Consider the following 7310-nt stretch of genomic DNA (forward strand, 5'->3'; position numbering starts at 1 on the left):
TGGTGCTAGGGAAAATTGTAAATTAATTATTGGAAATTGATAAGTTTTATTCTAATGATTGGAAAAATGGATGTTGCTCTTGGAATTAAGGGAGTTTCATTTGATTGTGAGAAACATCGGTTATTGTAAACTAATGCAAATGATTTTTATCTAAAAGTCAATGGGAGCTAGTTCAACGATTTATACAAGTAAATAATTATCATGATTATTTTAGAAAACTATATTTAATTTGAAGAGATAAATGGGTTGACTTGGAAATTAAATGAAGAATCTTATACACTTGAAGTATACTTGCAAATAGAAACTGAAACCTTCACACTTAATTCAATTATGTAAATTTAGCAAACCAAAACATGTGTTTGCATTTTGTGTTTTCTTTATGCTTCTTGTTTTGGGTTTTTGGGTTTCTAGTTGATGACCAGTTATAGAATGTCTACCAAAGGCTCAGGGGGGTTATGATTGTGATGTCATGATGATTTCTTTTGATCTCAATTCTTTATAAACCCTTTCATGGTAATGTGATGGTACGCTCTATGAGATGTTTGTATTTATTGATTGTTATTGCTCATTAGTCTTCTTGAGTGAAGCTAAGTTATATGTATTTGAGACATTTGACTTAACCATTTTTGAGTCATCGATTAGTTATCCTTTGATTACTTTCTAGGTGCCATGATGGGGCTGAAGTGTTGATTTATTTCTTGATGTTGTCATGTTGTGACATGTTTTGACTCGACCATTTTGGAGTCTTGATCAGTATTATTTTATTCGAGATACTTTTTGGTTTCTTGTTGAGAACCAATGAATATTGTGATTATTAGTGATACCTTCAGTTGCCAATAGATAACTGTTGTGGTCATGATTATCTATGGATGATTTGCAGTTGCTTATGGAGATTTGATGCTCTTATTGTGGATTATCTTTTGGTAATTTTCTAGTCACTTTGTATAGGATTGTGGTGATTTGTGATTTATGATTCCATGAGCCTAGGGTAGGTTATCTACTAGTAGTTTCGAGAAGTGGCTTGCAATGGGGGTCGGGGCCCTAAGTGGCTGCTAGGGTAACTCATTGTAAGTTGTTTTAATAAGTGAAAATATTACACCTAATACTGACTTAAATGAACCTAATAAGATAAATGTTTGTTCTCACCCATGCCTCGAGTGCCAATATAGGCTAGGATAGGAGTAGAGAGAATGCTTGGTTCTGACCTTGCATTCTGTAGTATGCCTCGTCTGTGTGAGAGGATACTAGTGGCCGCATAGGGATCACTAGGGGACCAAGGTCTATTGGGAGACTACTAGGGTAACTCTAGCATGATCCGTGTGATGACACTTTTCCACTTGTATAGTAGGTTTCCTATGTGTCTTTGTGTGTCTCGAGGATTAGATGTTGGTTTGTGATTGGAAGCTTTGAGTTAGTATACTTTTAGGATTCTTGGACTTAGAGAGTATTTGTGCTATGTGATTTGATAACCTATTTGGGACTTGAGATTATCTCCTCAGAATGGTGGGAGTGGACCACTTAGGTTCCATGCGTTCGGGTGGTAGCGCTTTTCCACTCTTATCATTTGAGATTCATTTGAGACACTATAGTTGATGCATTCTTTGTTGGCATCTATCTTCATTCTATTCATGGATTATGATGGTGGACACGTATCCTTACATTGATGATTTGCATATGTTAGATGCTGTTATCTTATGTTTTATCTTGCATGTTAGATTTCTTTCTACATATGATGTAGTATGTTTTAGGAGTGACATTCCTACTATGTTAATATCGATGATCTCTTTGGTAATTTGGGATGTTATGCATGGAGGGGTGGCTAGGGCCCATGATAGTCTAATGATGCTATTTATGGTTGGGAGGAACTGTGCACTTAATTAATTATGTTTGTGATAAATGGTTATCCTTTATGATAGATGTTTATATCTTTTATGATGATGTATCCCGTATGACATGTGACTACATTTACTTTATTGCATCATGGATTACAATTAGGATGATGATGTACTTTATTTCATAGATGTATATTCTTTTAAGCCTTTCATACCCTATGGAATGTACAGTGGATGATTGAGCAATCAAAAATGTTGTTCTTTTCATTATTATTTCATGTAGTACTAGATGGAATTAATATTAGTTGATTTAGATGTAATTCAATGTTAAGGGATCCTTAGAGAATGTAACTTGTTATGCATGTTTATGTTTACTTTCAGTTGGATGTTGTTAATTTCTTTTGCTACTATGTTGTCGATGGTTTTACTTTCATGTTTCAAAAAAAAAAAAAAAGCTACCAAATCTAGTGAAACTTTAAGTTTATTCTTTGGATCCCTTGGTGGGGCATTACATCTCCCCTCAACTTATCAAACATTTTGTGAATATATATCAAATGCTCCTTCAATGTCTTACTAAAGATCAAGATATCATTTAGGTAAACAATGACAAATCTACCCAAAAAATCCTTTAGTACCTCATTCATGAGCCACATGAAAGTGCTTGGTGCATTGGTTAGCCTAAAAGGCATGACTAACCACTCATGCAGTCCTTCCCTTGGCTTGATAACAACCTTCCACTCATCACCTTCTCTGATAGGAATCTAATGGTGTACACTCTTCAGATCTATCTTTGTGATATACTTAGCTTCACTCAAACAATCCATAATATCATCCATCCTTGGAAATGGAAATCTTTACTTGATTATGCACTAAAACTACAAAACTATGCACCTTTTACATTGACTTATCAAAATGATTGAATTTGAGTATTTCTATCTAAAAGTAAATTTTGTTCAAACATTTGATCTAGATAAATTCATTCTAGCTAAGTTATATATGGTTTCACACTTTTCCAATCGAAAATGTCTATTAAATGCATGTTTTATACTATTTAGCATCCAATTACTAAATAAATAAAAGTATTTCATAAAAGTGGTGTTTCACTAACTCTTATTATTTTTAATGATATTTTTTTACTAACATATAAACACCATTTTATAGAGTTTAGAGTCAAGAATTTTCTCATATAGAGTTTATAGTGTTTTAATTAGATATAGTATATTATTATTAAAAATTTCTACAAGAAAATATTTTAACACTCAAAATGATGTCAATTTAGAGAAAGGAAAAAAATCTTAAATCATATTAAAAAATTTCAAAAATTATATGATGTTATAGAGAAGAGAGTGCTCTTCTGAAAAGTATAATTCTTCTCCTAGTGGGAATAGATTTTTTTGAAAAATGTGGTGGAAGATGAAAACTATCAATTTCAGGTGAGTTGAAATTTCAATCATTGTAAAAGAGAAAATATAGGTCTAAAGCTGATTTTTGTTTTGAATTTTTCTAGCTATATATGTTATCTATAACATAGTCTAAGATTAAAGGGAAATAAATTTATTTCCATATAGTTTTGTGGTGGGAAATGGACCCATAATTTTCAGCATTTATCAAAAGCTAAAAACTTGTCTATAAAAATTAGGAAAATATATTAATTTTCTTTCCAAATAATTATTAAAAAGTATAATCATAAACTTCATCAAGTTCTACACATTTCATTAGTTTACTTCATCTTCAAATTCAAAATAACAATGCCAATCATGTTATTGAAGATGGACAGTTACAAATTTTGTTAGCCTTTTCCTTTAAAAAGGGTGACACAGTTTTTTTCTTTTACCCTATGATTTTGTTGATAGCATGAGAATTTGTGCACATCCTCCATTCTTCTTTGGTGCTAGTACAACTATTACTACACATAGACTCAAAATCTCTTGATTCAACCCCTTCCACAACAACTCATGAACTTGCCTATTCAACTCTTTCCTTTCTACTAGTGTCATTCTGTGCACTGGCTTGTTTGGCAATCTAGCTCCTAGAACCAAATCCATCTAGTAACTAATCTTCCTCATTGGGGGCAATCCATTAGGTAAGTTATTTGATAAAATATCACAAAACTCTCCCAATATATTTGCAACTTCTTTAGGTACCTCCTCTACTTCTTCTTTACTATGTTTAGGAATTATAGAAAAATACATATACTCATGCTTCATACCTTTGAGAAATTATTTTCCATCAATAAAACATATTCTAGCAACATGACATACCTTTTATTCTTTATCCTTCAATGACTTCAACTTATACCTCACTGCACCCTTGGCCAAAGTGTAGGCATTTACTCACCCATCATGTACAATATGCCTGTCAAATTGCCATGGCCTACCTAGAAAAATATGACATATTTCCATAGGTATGATATCACATAGTACCACATATTGGTAGCTTCTAGTATTGAACTTCACTAAGCATAACTCATTGACCATGACTTTCTGGTCATCTTGCACCAAAGTAGTATGGTATGGATGTGGGTGTTTCTGTCTCTTTAGCTTCAACTTGGTGACCATCATTTTAGACACTAGATTTTCATTTCTTCCACCATTAATGATCACATCATAACACTTATCTTCACATTTGAACCTTGTTTGAAACAAGCTCCATATTCGATCAAGTTCATTCTCACCACTTAGTAGGACCCTTCTATTAGATATGACATCTCCTCTTTCAACATCTTCAAAATTTGAGGATCTAAAACCTTCCTTAAATTGAGCAACTTTGGCCTAGCGTTTTGTTCTCTAATCTATCCTTCCTTGGCACTATGACCATTCAAGTCCTCTATGGCCTTCTTCTCCATAGTGAAAACATTTTCTAGGGAAGTCTCTTCTTCTAGATCCTTGTCCTCTACGTCTTCTTCTTTGATCTCTATTGTTTTGATCATGGAAATGATTGGAATTGTTTCCCTCTAGTTATCACTACTACTTCTAGCCTCATCCTTTTTTGCCTGATCATCATTGCAACCTCCATGAGATCGTCCACTAGATATTCCACTGTGACCTCTTCCACTATTCTTGTTATGAAACTTCTTGTTTACTTTCTCCTCAACCCTTAGGGAAAACTAGTATGCCTCCTCAATACTAGTCACTCAAAGAAGAATAATCTCATCCTTAATGCTTGGTCATAACCCATTAAGATAATAAATGACTTTCTCCTTATCATCTTTTGCATGGGTATAACTCTTCAATACTCTTGAACAGATTTTCTCACTTGTTTCAACTGTTGCATATTCTTCACTAGATCAAGCTCATAATCTACAGTAATAAATTACTGATTCAATTTAGCTATCAGTTGATCGCATCTTATTTTTTCCTTTCCCTTTCTATTTCACTCTAACTAAACCTCTTGCCACTAGATCTTTGCATGTCCCTTTAGTTATTCCTTCGCAAACTTGACCCTATCTTGATCCCTCATATCTTCATACTCAATGTACTCCTCCAATTCTTTGATCCAATCGATCAACTACTCTAGGTTAAGATTTCTAGAAAATGTGGGAACATGAAACTGGATTTAGAACTGCCTCTACCTCAACATTTTCTTCTACTTAATCCTTGTCATCACTTTCTTCTCTTACAAGAAGATTTATTACTTTACAATTTTTTTCTTACAATGCTTACATTTCTCTTTGGAGGGCTCAAAAACCCTCAAGTATAACACATATAGTTTTTTCACCATGCTCTCTTTGTGGAGGCATTTTCAAGCTTTTATTGAAATCCTAGTGCAAACTGCCTCACAATCGGTGATCTATTTATACACTTAGCCCAAACCATGGTCCTATTGTAAACTACCTCATAGCTGGTGATTTTTTCACACACTCAAGAACTCTATCTCTAATACTAGTTGATGAAGGTTGCTCCCCTTAATACCATAAACCATAATAGAAAGAAAGAAACAACAACAAATGCATAAAGAAAATAGGGACTTATTATTTTTGCTGCAAATAAAGAATTAAAAAATTCACAATTACAATATGCTAACCCACATGGGTGCTTTCATTACAATAATCTGCAAGGAAAGTTGTGAACTATCACCTAGAACTATCCTAGACAATGTTTGGGCCTTTCTTAAATAGGCAATTTTATGCCACTTGGGAAGGTTCTATGTGCTCAAACTTAATACCTAATGTGTACAGACCCTATATGTATTGTTAGGGTCTGTAAGCCATTTTGGCAAGTATATATACACTATTTAGGCTTAGAGATAGGTAGTTTTTTGAAGAGGATTGCAGAGTAGAATTGGAATGTGTGAATTTGTTGTTGGATCTTTGAATATGAATGTATTTGTATTTGGCCATAAACTAGAAGGCCTTATAGCTAGGCATGTATGAAGATATTTTGTTTAATCAATAAAATTATTTCACTCTTCTTCCTCCATTGGTTGTTGTTCCTTATGTCTACTTCCATTGTGTTAACTCCTGTGGGGTGGTTTGGACAACTAGGTGTGCCTTTGGCCCTAATTTTGCATCCCTTCCCTATGTCAAGACACCTACTAACAATGTTGCCTAGCAATTTTCCAACTACACCCAAAGTTTAAATCTAGATATAAAGAATGTTTGACTATAACTAAATGAAAAATATCTTTCTATTTATTTTCCATTAGAATTTTGAAAAGTGTCCTCCCTTTTGAAACTTGTTGTAATCCTTCCTATAAAAGGGTTTCCAAGATGTGGAGTTTAGGTATGAACTTCATCAAATTGATGTATTTATTTTTTAAAGTTGAAGAATAAAAGTAAACATTGAATGATAAGTTGTCATGTTTTGAAGTATTTCTCAGTTTATACCAATATTGTATGATTTTCAAGGAGAATTAATACAAAAGAAATGTTATTCCATATATTTTTTCTCTAAATTCTATCTCCATTTTTACATGTTGGTTATGTTGGGATTGAATGAGCAAGGCTCATATAATTTAATGCAACTAGGATAGGTTATATATCAAATTGATGTTGCTTTTAATTCAAGGAACTAAATAAGTGTTTCAAAATATTGTTAGGATTTCAAGGCATATAAGAGGGATATTCATAAGAATGGGGTTTAGTGTTTACCAGAGATAATTTATTTGTAAGGAAATTAAATAGGTCATTTTTTATGGGTAGACTTTACATGCCAATGGATAGGGCATTGATCATCAATCTATATGCAAACTATTGAAGAAATCATGTGGTTGCATAAATAAAAAATAAAAAATGGAATCAAATTTTACTTTTGTATATGAAGAAACAGTTGTTGCTCTCCACTTATTTGTAATAATTCTCTATTTGTCATAGTTAGTTGTTGTAATCAAGAGTTATTTGTAAACTTAAGAAGAATTGTGACCATTTCTACAATAGGGATAGATTCTGAAGAGAATAATATTAGTGAATGAATTCTGAAGACAATATTAAGTATCTAGTCATTTTCATCCCTAAGGTGTGCCTGCCTAAGCCTTGTAGAG

This window comes from Cupressus sempervirens, chromosome 1 (genome assembly GCF_028749045.1).
Source record: "Cupressus sempervirens isolate cs-2001-9-10 chromosome 1, ASM2874904v1, whole genome shotgun sequence".
Classification (NCBI taxonomy): domain Eukaryota; kingdom Viridiplantae; phylum Streptophyta; class Pinopsida; order Cupressales; family Cupressaceae; genus Cupressus; species Cupressus sempervirens.